Source organism: Acartia tonsa, chromosome 3, assembly GCF_053477335.1.
Source record: "Acartia tonsa isolate MP-2025a chromosome 3, ASM5347733v1, whole genome shotgun sequence".
NCBI lineage: Eukaryota > Metazoa > Arthropoda > Copepoda > Calanoida > Acartiidae > Acartia > Acartia tonsa.
In genome coordinates this window covers 45046823-45060676 of record NC_137262.1, presented here as the reverse complement: position 1 = coordinate 45060676, position 13854 = coordinate 45046823, and the positions used below count along the sequence as shown (strand labels likewise).

Genomic DNA, 13854 nt, shown 5'->3' with positions numbered 1-13854 from the left:
TGGGAAAAAAGCAAATGTCGTTAATTATGTTGTTATCATTTAGTAATCTACTTTAAATTAGCCAAAAAAAGGTACAGTTAAATGCGTTAAAAGACTTGAAATTAGTGCTTTTAAAAACTAATAACAAAAGATAAAATTTATTGTAAACTAAAAAAGGCTGCGCCCCTAGAGGACTCTAGGGGCACTTAATGGAAACAGTGGAGGGGGGGGGGGTTGACACACAGAAAGACATCCTGTTACTTTTATGTCAGGAAAAAAACCATGACCCCTACAAAAAAAATCTACCAATTCTATTTAAAAAATCGTCCATTTCGAAAATTCTTTTATTCCTGATATTAAAAAAGATTCCCCTAAATCTTATCAATAATCATATTAATTATTTTTTCAGGAATAAAAGATTAAGAAACAATTATTAAATTATGCAATTTTTAGTATTACACAGAAAATCACATGATACAAATTGAATAAAATGATTTTAAGGGGTAATATATAAGTTAACTATGTAATAAATCTTGCCAAGACTTTACAATTAATACCCCTTTATTATGAACTGTTGACAACCTACCCTAGTAATTCTTTTTAAAAATAAAATAATTCTGAGTTGTCACTGTTTGTAGACAAAAGCATTCCCCTTTAAAATTGACAATTGAATGTTGTATTACTGTCAAAATTTAGGAAAAACTTGTTTGAAAACTAGAAGTCCCTTGCATACATGAAGTTTAGGTGTTATCAATAACGATTATGATATCAGAGAATCATTAATTACAAGTTAATTAATTAATTAAGCTGCCTGGCCGCTTTCTAATATTTATTTTGCCAACTACTTCATTACAAACAAACAAAACAAGAATGGAAATATATATGAAAGCGAGGCTCATGACAGCAAAGATAATAACAAGATAAATTGTTATGATGAAAAAATCATGGAAAGAAAATGTGGCTTTTTTATAAAATGACCTTATTAATAGAGATGCTATCCTATTATATAAGCTTTTTTATCTGTAGCGAAGGATCTCACTAACCACTGAACCGAAATGGGTTCACCTTTACAGTGTAGCTTCTTATAGGTCAATGGAAGATTTTAAACTATTTTTGGGGAGGGTATCTCCACCCCAGCCTAGAGTTCCACTAGAATCTTCTAGGGGCGTAGCCGCTAGTGCTTTTAAAAAGTAAAGTTATGAATTATCTCATTATAAATTTAAAGAATTTGTTCTAAAATCTACACTTAGTATAGAAAATTGACAGACAAAGTAAGGAATAGTTATTTCTCGTATCGTATTATAAACGGCTTTCCGCGGATATAGAATGTACAATTATAAGATTAAAACTAGTTTTTTTAGCCCCGTGGTGCCGAAGGCACCGGCTAAAAAAACTAGTTTTATTTTATGATTGTACATTTCTATATTCGTCGAAAACTGGATATAATACGATGCTAGAGATAGTTTTTTTGTATTCATGAGAACCGGTTCCTATCCACCGGATTCAAATGAATTCGAGAAAGACAAATACAGGGTAATTATGTAAATATGAATGGTTACAGATTTGCAAGAAATATTGTATATTCGATAACCAATATGCAACAGATTCACTGTAATCTAGAGTGCTAAGATAAGGTTGACAAGGGTAAAAATATACACGTCTTATTAAGTCTATATCATGTTGAAGGTTAAAACTTATTAGATTAATGGTATTGTTACATAGGACAACATTTTAAGATTTAGCAGTTTTAACAACAAATGCCATCTAGAAAATAACTGACATTAAAGTATAATTGAGAGTTTGAACCACTCTAATTGCCTCAATCTAGTATGTCCAATAATCTAGTTAGAAGAGAAATAACGCAAATATACAAATGATACACTATTATCTTTTAATGTCCTTACGTTCTTACAAAAAAATAACTATATTATTAATCTGAACCAAATTATTAATCATTGCATTGGCTTAAAATTGTTGGTACTTTTAGTAAATCTTGATGATTTATTTCTAACTAGAAATGTTAAAACTTTTCAACTAAGAATTTTAATCAACAGAAGGGTCAATTTGTTATGCGCCATTTGTGATATTCATTAATCTATAACCCATTGTCTCATCCCCAAAGATCCATGGTAAACCTTAATTCAATACATAATTTTCATATTAAAATGTTTAATTTTTTGAGGGATTTTTTCTCTTGAGTTTTACTTCTATTCCTTACACTTTCACTGTTTTATAGGACATCTCTATACTCTAATAAAAGATAATATGTCTCTCTGTCTATATTTCATTTCTATAATTATTTTATAAACCAAGATCACAGTAGAAAACAGTCTAGTAAATACCGAAAATTTATTGTGATTATAGCATTGTGTAACTTTAAGAACAGCCTAATATTGGGCAATTGTACTTAAGATCCCTATATTAGCATTACTGAAAACATAAATGGCAGAAGGCTTTTTGTTGTAATGTCATTCTTTATTTTTAGTGGTTTATTACATTATGATAGATAGCATGAAGATTTTTCTTAAAAAAAGTAAATAAGAAAATAAGAAATTAAGTTTAAAGCTATCCTGACATAAAAGGCCTTTTTGACTTTGCTTAAGGATCTTGCCAACCGCTGGTCCGGTATGGTTTTCCTTTACAATGAAACTTCGCAAAGGCCCAGGGCAGGTTTATAACTATTTTTAGAAAAGGTTATCTCCACCTTCCTAAGCGAAATCGCCCCTAGAAAAAAGTATTACAGTGAATCCAGTTAATATCTTAATTTAGTATGTAGACAAGCCAACCCTTTACAATACATTACAGGCCAACAGATCTGTATTTATTATTAGCTTCTCTACTAGAATATATATAAATTTCTTTCTTTAAAAGTTATAATAAAATCTTTGTGTTTTTATGTACAAAAAGCAATTAATGTTTTGCTTTTATGAGAATAAAATATTACAGTGTAGATAGACTTTAGTAGAGATAGAGACAGTTATTATTTAAAATCTTTTTGATGGCTGAATGTTTTCAATAAAAGCAGTAAAAGCTAAATTATAAGAGACATGACTATTATTTTTATAAACATAATTAACTAGAAGCTGATATTAATTCATATATAAATAATATAAATACATTAAATAAATGAACTTCTTCAATTTAGTCATTCAATTGTCATGTTCAATTATATTTTTCCGAAAAAGCACCCATGTTACTGAAAAGATATCAATCCCTCATTTTTTGCCTTTTTCCCAGGAATACAGAGATTGGTAATTAGAAGATAAATTAATCTTCCGTAAAGCTTAAGAGGTATAAGTTCTTAATATATCCTTATATTAAAATACTTAAAGCTGTATCTTTAAATCATTTAGTGGTGAGCCAGATCGGGGTGAGCCAACTTTCCACCAATGAGAGCACAGCATTTTATGAAATGCCGCGCTGTGATTGGCTGAAATTCGGTGCACCCCGATCTGGCTCAACACTAAAATGATTTAAAGATCCAGCTCAGGTATTCAAATGCATGCCCTTTACTACCATAAAAATCATATCTTATTGGTTATGAAATTTAGGGAAATTTGAAGATTAATTTTTCTTCCATTTACCTGTCACGTTTTCCCTGATTTTCTGTTGTTCACACATAAAGTGTGCAATTATTTTCTTATTTCAGAAGTAGTTTGCCGAACCTCGTAAAAGTGTCTGACTATGACGTCAGAAAAAAATAACAATTAACCAATGAGAAGCCATTATTCACTGTAATTGACCAATGGTAAACTATATAGCGGTCTCTCATTGGTTAATCGTAAATTTTTTCTGACGTCATAGTCAGACACTTTTACTGGGTTCAGTTTGCCCGCAGGGATAGTTTCACGGAGGGCGTTTTAGTGGCGCACCTTCTCTTTTTTATAGATGGTCTGGTAGTTTCATGGAAAACTAAAATATTTCTTCCAGTATGGTTTCGAAACCGATTAATAGTTTTTAACTAGTTTTAATTCTATTGTACAATTTTTATTGGAAAGCTGTTTATAATACGATGCTTTAAATAACTATTCCAGTATGTCTTCGACACTGATTCATATCCGCTTGATCACAGAAAAAAGTTTTTTTTGTAGAAATGTTTATTGTTGGACATCATATTGACATCATTATCATAATTAATGGGAAGTGAAAAGTCTATTTAGTTATTGGTTCTTTTACTAAAGTATATAAGCATTCTTGTTCCTTAATAGCTAGTTGGCTTTTCTAAAATATAACAAACAATAGACACAAATAGTGAATTCAAAAAAATAGTTTATTCCAAAAGGCATTTTATTCGTGTTAATAAACCAAAAGTATGAATCAAACTAGAGAAAAACAGCCATTTAATTGAAAAAAAGTTTATTGATTTTGGAAAAGCTCTTTCATATATTAAAAAAATGTTATTTATTAGGACAAAAATGGCAGCGAAGGGAAAGAAAGCTTTAATGCATTACCAAGAAAATTCTTAATTTATCATGAATTACTTTTTATCAGAGAACCTAACCCCGTCCCTGATATAGCCGGCAAGTTGAACACCTAGCTACACAGAAATTGTATAATTTTATTCATGCAAATCTAATTTCATAACGGAATACAGATATAATGCATCTTAGCAAAAAAGAATTCTCATATTTCTTACATCTAAAATAAAATGTTTTATTTTTCTATTTATGATTAATCATATGAACAAAATATACAAGTTATGAATTCATTATCAGAATATCGACTTAGCGTCGACATAAAACTTTATTAATTGTGTTAATATTATCCTTATATTTCACAGGGATAATATTCCTGATTTTACATGTTTTGTGTGCTTTCTCTCTCTATTTTTATTCAACTTTTTTGGACGTTAACATTTATTGTTTAGGTTTCTACAGCAATTTCGTCCTTTTAGATTTTAGTAAATATATGGTATTGCATCATGTTTTATCCTAAATTAGTGACAGCGCCTATAGTTCCTTCATTCATATTTTAGAGGAGTCGGATCTTTTTGTAACTAATCTAAAAAAAAATTTGAGATAATTTGTTCAGTTGGGAAAAGGGGAGGGTAACCTTACTTAATCGGTCCAGGAATTAACAAGATCTTAAAGGACTTAATACATACAGACGAATATAAATGACATCTCTTTATGTTATGTTAGTTTTAAGTCAGCTACTATCTCTCTCATCTAGATAAATGTTTGTAAAAGAGGAGAAAATCCGAAGTACAAATCTAGTAAATATATCTTTTCAGTCATTTTGTTTATTTTCTAGAACAGAGAAAGCTAGAAGAAGGAAGTGTTTGGGGTTAGGGTTAGATGAGTTTTAGCAAAAAGAAACATTAAAAAGAAGTACAATTAAAGAAAGAAACGACTATTATCGAAAACAGTGTTATTAGGATTCTCTAATAGTCTTGGTCATACTGTCTACGTAAATATGAGGCAAACTTTAATGGTATGTCAATAATACGGTAGACAATTAGTCAAAATAAACCATCAAATAAAAGAATCAAAATTAGATTTAAATTTTTTTATTTCTTTGTAATTCTTATTAAGAAACCGAAGTCAAAGTGTTAAAGATTTTCCCTATGTGAAGTGTAATTTATGTTGATATAAAATGGTTTATAGCCATTTCTCCAATAGGATGGCGTCTAGCATATTTGTTTATAGTAATTTCCTTTACTACTATGTTACATTTTATGTGTTAGTAAATAAATTAAGGGAATTTTTATTATTTGGTGGATTTATTCTGAAAAAATTTTTAACACAACATAGAAAATTTAAAAAGAGTATAAGGTGCTTTTCCTCAAAGTGTCTAACCCTGCGGAGGCCCTTACCCTTCCGAGACCTTTACCAGCGGGGCTATAAATAAAACACTCACCCACCCTTTTTCTAACTATTTCAAAAGAGGAAGGGAGGGTTGAGTTTGTATTCAACTAGGCACTTTGATTGAAACTGTCGAGTATTATTTTCTCATATGATTTATATTCAAAAACAGATAAAAATGCTCTTTTGTGACCTAATTATGTTTTATAAAGATTGTAGGAAAGATCTATAATCAATTGTCCTATCAACTTACAACTATTTTGTTACTAGCATGTCCCTGAAATGCGCAGAAATTAATTTCCAATTCAATTTGCCCTCGCCCCGCCAATATTGGACAAAATAATCAATTTCTTGCACAAAAAATATGTTTTAAGACAGGGATAATTATTCTATATACCCAAGTATTTGGATGAATGTGTATGTGTGTATCTAGTAAGGCCTTGAAAGATACAAGAAAAGTAGGTCTACAATTTTTAAGGAAGCTAATGTTTTAAGCTATTATTCAGAAGAGTAGTTCTTATTTCAAATAAGATGACAAATTTTTTTTTAATTGGTATATTATTCAGCACAAAGACAAAATCAATTGATCATAATTCATGGAAAAAGAAACTCCAGTTTTTGAGAGCTTAATTTATATTCCAATGGGGTTTCTAAATTGTTTTTAAGAATGTATGTCTCTGCACGAAGGCTGCAACAAAAATTTTGGGAATGTGATTACTTTTTTGCGGCACTTTAAGCTTAAGGCATCATGTTCTTTTTTTGCAGCAAAAACAAGAATGAGAACATTCATCTTTTAGAAAACTTGGTGTGCAACTTCTAGGTTACATATTAGTTATTCAAATTGCATATAGCTTTAAAGTAGGATACTTTTCTTAAAATATTCTTTCAATAAAAACTAGCTTGAAAGCTAACTTTTAAAAAAAGATCTACTTCTTACTATTTTTATAGCTAAATTAAATTAAAGTTACTGTGGTGGTCGGACAAAATAAATTGCAGGGTAGATTTGCAATTTATAAAAATTGCAAGGCCGGAAATAAAAAGTTTTATTGACCACTTTTTCTAAAAAGCTTTTACAATTTTTATTAGCAAAGCTTCTCTTTAAGATAGACAATTAATATATCAGCACCCGTTCAAATTACAGAAATAAAGTTTTAACATTTCCATCATGAATAAATTAGCACAATTTTTGTTTCTTTATTCATATGAGGAAAAGACAAACATAATCTATTATTATATTAGCTGAAAAGAATATCTTATCCTAATACCATAAATAATATACAGTCAGACAAGTATAAATATTTTAAATAGTAGCAAAACTTTTTGAGCAAATAAGATAGCTTAAACCATAATGAGAACTAACCCTAAAAAGTAGAACTTAATCTGTTAAGAAGTTTGTGAAATCTTAAGACTCATAAAAGTGCTTTATATAATAGGATGGAACCTAGCTTCTAGAAAAGTGAATAAAACAGAGTAATGATACCCTTTTAAAGACAAAAAAATGCATTATTTAGAATCATTTTTCCTAAGCTACTGTTTCAAGAAAAAGCAAATGGAAGAACATAAATACAGACAGACTTTAAAGGTAGCTACTAAAAACAGTACCATCTCAAAAAAAAAGAAATAACATATTCATAAGATATAATAAGTGTACATTATATTCTGAATAAAATGTTTTCCTCATAGTGTTTCACATTTGCAAAAAAAGGTCAAAATAAAAACTAATTATTTGAGAAAAGGGCTTTCTTCCTGAAATGGGGGAAGGGCAGTGCTCGACAGACATACAGAGAAAGCACCGAGAAAAGGGGTAGATGTGAGCTACTGTTGAAAAAATATGCGGTTCTGCTAAAGTTTTGTGCGAAAGTGAATTCACAGATATATATATATATATATATATGTATGTATGGGAAAACTTTCTTTGCTATAAAACTAATTACAACACTAAAAGTACTTAATGTGCAAACTTTTTTGATTCATTTTTCTATTACTAGTGCAGCTACTCTCTAATTAGGTTCTGTTTTAATAGCTGCTTTAACATTTTTGTCTTATTATTTATAAAGATAAGATAAAATAATCGTTAATTATCTTAGAATTTTAAGTCATTATGTAAGACAACAGTCGCTTCGCCCCTAGCCGCTAGAAACAAATCGAGAGAATCAAATTCAACCATATCCATGTTATTTTTGTTTACAAAATTGTTTTGTGGATTATTTCTTTTTTTTGTGGGAATTAATTCTGCAATTCTTTTCTTATTTGCATTACCGACAAACCTACAGACCTACTCACACAAGACAAGATTTAAAGGAAAGGTTTTTTAATGTCTTAATTATTTTTGCCTGAAAGTATTGTATTAATACTTCCTTTTCCTTACTTTAAATACAGGGAAAAAGGAACAAAACTTCAGTTTAAATCACAGAAAGCAGAGCAGCCATTGAAAGAGTTTCGTTTGAAAGAAAAGGTTAAGTTGATATTTAAAAAAACTTTCTAAACGATCTTATCGCCTTCTTATTTAACCCTTAATCCTTGGAAGTTTAAAAGCTTTTTATGTGCTATTCTATAGCTTTCCAGAGAGGGAAGGGTATTCTATAAAAAATAGTTAATATTTCTTGCAAAAGAAACGTAGAAATATTTGAAAAGTTCTCCTGATTTTGAATGTTATTTCTATTCAAAGAATATCCTTAAATCTTTATCTTTTATCTTCTGGTAATATTTTTTCCAAAACTTTTCCACTCCTTGATTTTTTTCTAGCTTTCTCTCATACTTTAAATACATCCCCTGGATAGATACAATAGATTTTTAGAATAGACATACACAACAAACATTGAACAGACCATGGCTTTTTGTAATTACCTGAAAAAGAAATTACAAAAATTAATCAAAAATTTTCATTCGTTGTTTTTCTATTATCAAAATAAAAGAGAAATAGGACATTACAACTATTAAAATACATAAAATTAGACTGATGTTTATCTTAATTATCTATTTTTTTAGAAAAAGAGGATAAAATACTGTTGTTGTTTTTCACACCTAGCTATCTAAATAGTTTTCATATTACTAGATGTTTTCTTCTGTTAGTAAAAAGCACTCAATAACTATAGGTGAAATACTTAAATTTTTCTTATTTCAATAATCGTAAATTATGTTAAGTATAAATAAAGAAGTAAATAAAAATAATAGGTACCTACTCCTTTATTTTTTTGTAACCAAACATATTTATGGAAAATTTCTTTCTTAAAATGACCTTAAAATATTTCCATAAGCGAGTTAAATAATGCTAATAACATAGGAAAAGAAATATGTATTTTGAAGAAAAAAATAGTACAACACAGATTTAGATGAATGTGATATAAAATCTTAAATACAAAACAGGGGTATTGTATCCTGTGAAAGACTATTTGGCTTCCAATTTCTCTTTATAAATGAATAATGATAGAAATATTCCATTTTTTCTCAACAAAGTTTTTATTATGAGTTTGAAATATTTATCATATATCTGTCTCTATTAAATAGAAAAGGAAAATATTTTCTGTTGTAGAATAAATATCCATTGCTGTGACCATAACTAAAAACATTTATGAAATGCCTTGCTTTACACCCAAATTAAGGAACAAGGATAATAATAAACATCAGAACAGGAACTCGAATGGACAGACTTAAGGAAAGAATATGTTGCATAAGAGTAAACAGATTTTATTGGTTAGCTTGAACTATTTTTTGGGACTTTTCAGGGAGTCTTTCAAAGTGGCTTTGAGAGGTTTTAGTTCATCTTAAAATTATCCCTTTTAGGACCTGAGGCGCAAATGCTTTGAGTGCAATTTAATAAAGTTATAAAGAATAATTATGATAAATCTATATGAATTAACTTGTTTAGCAAAGCTGCACACAAAAAAACATTGGGAATAAAGAAATACTTCAAATAATAATTAATCTAGCTTTTTGTACATACATAACTATTGCTTTGATTTCAAAATATAAACTCATTGATTTTGTACTGAAAAAATTCAGAAACTGCCTATCCCATTTCTCTTATCCTTTAAATAAACATTTTTAAAAATAATGGAAAGGAACAAATAATTTGAAGAAAATATGATTTTATTTTTAGTTTAATTTTGTTTAATGCACAGACTAAATGTCAATAAATTCAGTACATTTTTCTTCCGTTTTGGTTAGGAAGATTAATTTTTCTTCCATTTATCTATCATTATTTGCTAATATTCTTCTTTTTTTGGAAAGTTTTTCCTTACTCCAAATACAACAAAAGGAAAAAAGTATTTTTCTATCTTTCAACAAATGTATTGTCAGGTTTGACAAGCAGTTTTTAAACATATATGTATGCGTAGCATTTCAGTATGTGTTATCCTTGTGTAACATACAAATAGCTTATAGACTGAATATTAAAAGAGTCGGATCTACTGCAGTTTACGGTAAAATATTGCTGGTAACAAATATTGCCAAAAATCTATGCATTTTGGCAGCTAGCAGCCTTTAAAATTTATAGATTTTTGGCAATATTCGTTACCAGCAATATTTTACTGTGAACTGCAGTAGATCCAAAGAGTTAATTTGTGGATCTATAACTGACATAAATAAAAACAAAGTGAGAGAGAGGACATTTGACTTAAAATTTTACTGTAACCCAAAGTTTTATAAAGAAAAACAATGGTTTCCTCATTCGGTGTCTTCAAATCTATAGAAGCTTTTATTGATCGGTTGGTTCTAGATAGCAGTTTTCAAACTTTCTTTGATCCCCGAAGGGGTAGTTTTGTTTATAATAACTAGCATATACATAAAATTTTCGGCCATTTCCCTTCAAGTTCTTGAATATTACTATACAAAACATCCTATTGATACACACAAATTTAAACTGCACTGTATAGTTTAACTATGAAACAATTCATCCTTGTTTTAAAAAGAAAATAAATAGTGATATATTTAGTAAACTTCTTTTGGGATAATTAACACAAATCTGTTGTTTACTTTCTATTAGAGTTGGGCCGGATATTTTTTTGGCCGGATACCGGTTACCGGATATCCGGATAATTTCAAATGCCGGATATCCGGTATCCGGCCGGATATCCGGCAAATATCCGGTTATCCGGCCAAATTACTACATATTAAAGTATCAAAAAAGGATATAGTCCCTTTCGTGGCAACGCACCTTAAGGGACGATTCGTTTTATTTTTTAAATTACTTTTAATAGGTTATTTTAGGTTAGGTTAGGTTATATTTGGTAAGGTGATTTCCCCCCAGGGTAAGGCAATTGGCCCTGCAAGGTTAGAGTCCCCCGCGAGGGGCTAGAAATAGGAGATACGCTACTGTGAAAATACGAATAATTGCTCCTTCAGGGGCGTTGCCACGAAAGGGACTATTCCCGCAAAAAAAATTTCTCCATAAACTGGTGTTTTATATTATACTAGCGTCTGCGTCCCTAGTATCTAGGGATATAAATTAGAAGGGACAGGAAAGTGCAGAAAAATAACTTAAAACCTTACAACGACTTTTTTTATTAAAATTAAACAGCCTAAAACCACCCTGGGACTTATAAGAAGCTTCACTCTAAAGGAGAACCATATCAGTTCAGCAGTTAGCAAGATCCTTTGCTACAGACAAAAAAAGCTTAGTAAATAAATCTAATTAACTATTACTACTCTCAATCTGTAATATCAATCTCTAACGGTTGGAGGATTGGCGGAGAGGTGGCGTTGAATGCCTCCCCCCCCCCCCCTCTGATTTTTTTCTATCCCATTTTCTGTGTATAAAAGGTAGAGGGCTATAACTGAGTGACTTTCGAAATATGGGTATGACACATAACTGAGAGTATACCAGTATACCTCCTTCCTGGCGGGCAAAGGATACCAGCAAATCTGGTAAGGTCATTTAGGTAAAAAGTAAAAATATTTTTTTACTTAAACAAAGCATTTCATGTTATCTAATACTAAAATATCCTATAGTCGTACATCCTTATATGTAATATAGGTGTTCAAGTCGATTTCAGGTTCCAGGTATAATCCTGCAAGTCCTGAACCTCCAGGTCTCCAGATATCTTTAAACGGTTCCTGTGACCGCAAATTTTTACTTGAAGATTTCAAATTTTAAACTTAGGCCTTTTATATATCTTCATGACATATTACAATTTCATAAAATCTGATGCCGTTTACCTGCCAACCGTCGGTTTGCGGCTGGCAGCTGCCAAGTACTACTGCCACCGCCAAAATTTATTTTTTGAGATTTCTAATATAAAATTTACATAAACATAAACATATTCAGAAAAAATTGTTCTTCTAGCTTCAATAATAAGAAAATTAAAGCCATTGAAGATTTAAAAAAACAGAAATTTTTGTTGTAAAATATAAAAGATTATATTGCCGGATATCCGGCCGGATAGTTACAATATCCGGTATCCGGCCGGATATTGAAAATGGCCGGATATCCGGCCACACCGGATATCCAGCCCAACCCTACTTTCTATTTTTAAAAGGCTAAAGTTAGCACTTGTTAATTTTATGTGTTTTGACTTAAGGAAAGCATTTGATACACTATGACTGTCTTTTATTTTTAACTTTTAAGCTGTTTATATTTAAATCATTAAAACTTTTAATGAATAAAAGAATAAACTATTTAATTTCAATTTTTCAAACAATTTTCTACACTTCAAATAAAAAAATTAACAGCTATTTATAAAGTTTGATCTATAAATTAAATAAAATAATATCGCTTATTATTTAGAAATTAAATAAAACTACAAAACTGTTTTTTCATAATTATGTAAGATGACAATCTTTTTGCTGTGTCTGTGTGTTTGTGTGTAAGTGTGTGTGTGTGTATTATTTATGCTAATAGCTTTTCTATGATAATACTCTTGGAGGAAAAAAAATAGGTTAATCCATATGACAACAAGGATGACAACATCCAGAAAAGCAAAGCTCTGAAACAGTAGGACAAACGAACATTAATACTGTAACATAGAACTTAATAAGAAGAATATAAGTTTATAATTGTTGTAAGAAAAGTTGTAAGTAAATTCATTGCAAAACTGCTTAAATACAGGATATTGTTTAGGAACATACTTATATTATTTCTTATAATTTCTAATATGCCATGCGTTACGGATGGATGGACGGACGGACCGACCGACCTTAATTATAGAAAAGCTTCAGTTTTAACAAGGACATGAACACTGCGAAGTAAGAACATCGCTTGAACTTTCAGAAATGCAATGTGTAGTCATAAAGAAGCTGCGATAGTTAAAAAAAACGTTGCCAAATTTTTATTTTGATAAATTCACAAATATATTTTGCAAAAAAACATCGAATACAAACAATAATAAAATCTATAAAGATAAGAAAACTTATTTAGATAAAGTATTTTTATTTTGTTTTGTAACTGAAGATTTCAATAATACAAGGATGTACGTGACCATAAAAGCGAAAAGTTTACAAATACAAAAGTATTCCCAAATCACATAATCTAAAGTTTGATTTTACAATAATGATAATTGCTTCAAAACCGTTGGCTATTTTGGTTTGGTAAAGGGTAGACTTACGTTAAATTATAAAAATCTTATTCAAAAAAAAGTCTAAAATAAATGGCATAAACTATAAATTCTTAAGGATTACTAACGCTGTAATAGAGTTATATATATGCTTTATACCAAAACGGCCTGAACTGACCATAACAAAAATTGAGGAAGCCCACAACGCTCGCAAAAAATTGTGTTTGTGTGTTGACAATTGTTTGAGACAAAGCCCCATGCATTTATATCGAGTATTTATGGTAAGTAGAGTTAGACAGGGAGCTATATTCTAAACTTAAATTGTGTTTCTATTTTGTGTTTAGTTCGGTTGAAGAATAGATTTAAAAATTGAAATCAAAATCCTCGAAAATTTTGGGATTATAAGACGTCTAAAACCATCCCGGGACCTATGTGAAGCTTCCCTAAAAGAATAATATTTCCTATACCTAAACCTGTCCCTGAATCCAACAAAATGTTTCACTAACAATTTACAAAAATAGTATTACCATGCTTATTTCATATACGTGACACTTTGAATATATATATTTAAAAAAAAAGAT

At 29.7% G+C, this 13854-nt stretch overlaps 1 protein-coding gene across 1 annotated transcript in view; it reads right to left on the bottom strand.

Annotated features, from left to right (window-relative positions):
• Positions 1 to 13854, bottom strand: part of LOC145314908 (uncharacterized) — a 149154-nt gene that overhangs the window by 625 nt on the left and 134675 nt on the right. The gene's annotated exons all lie outside the window — the stretch shown is intronic.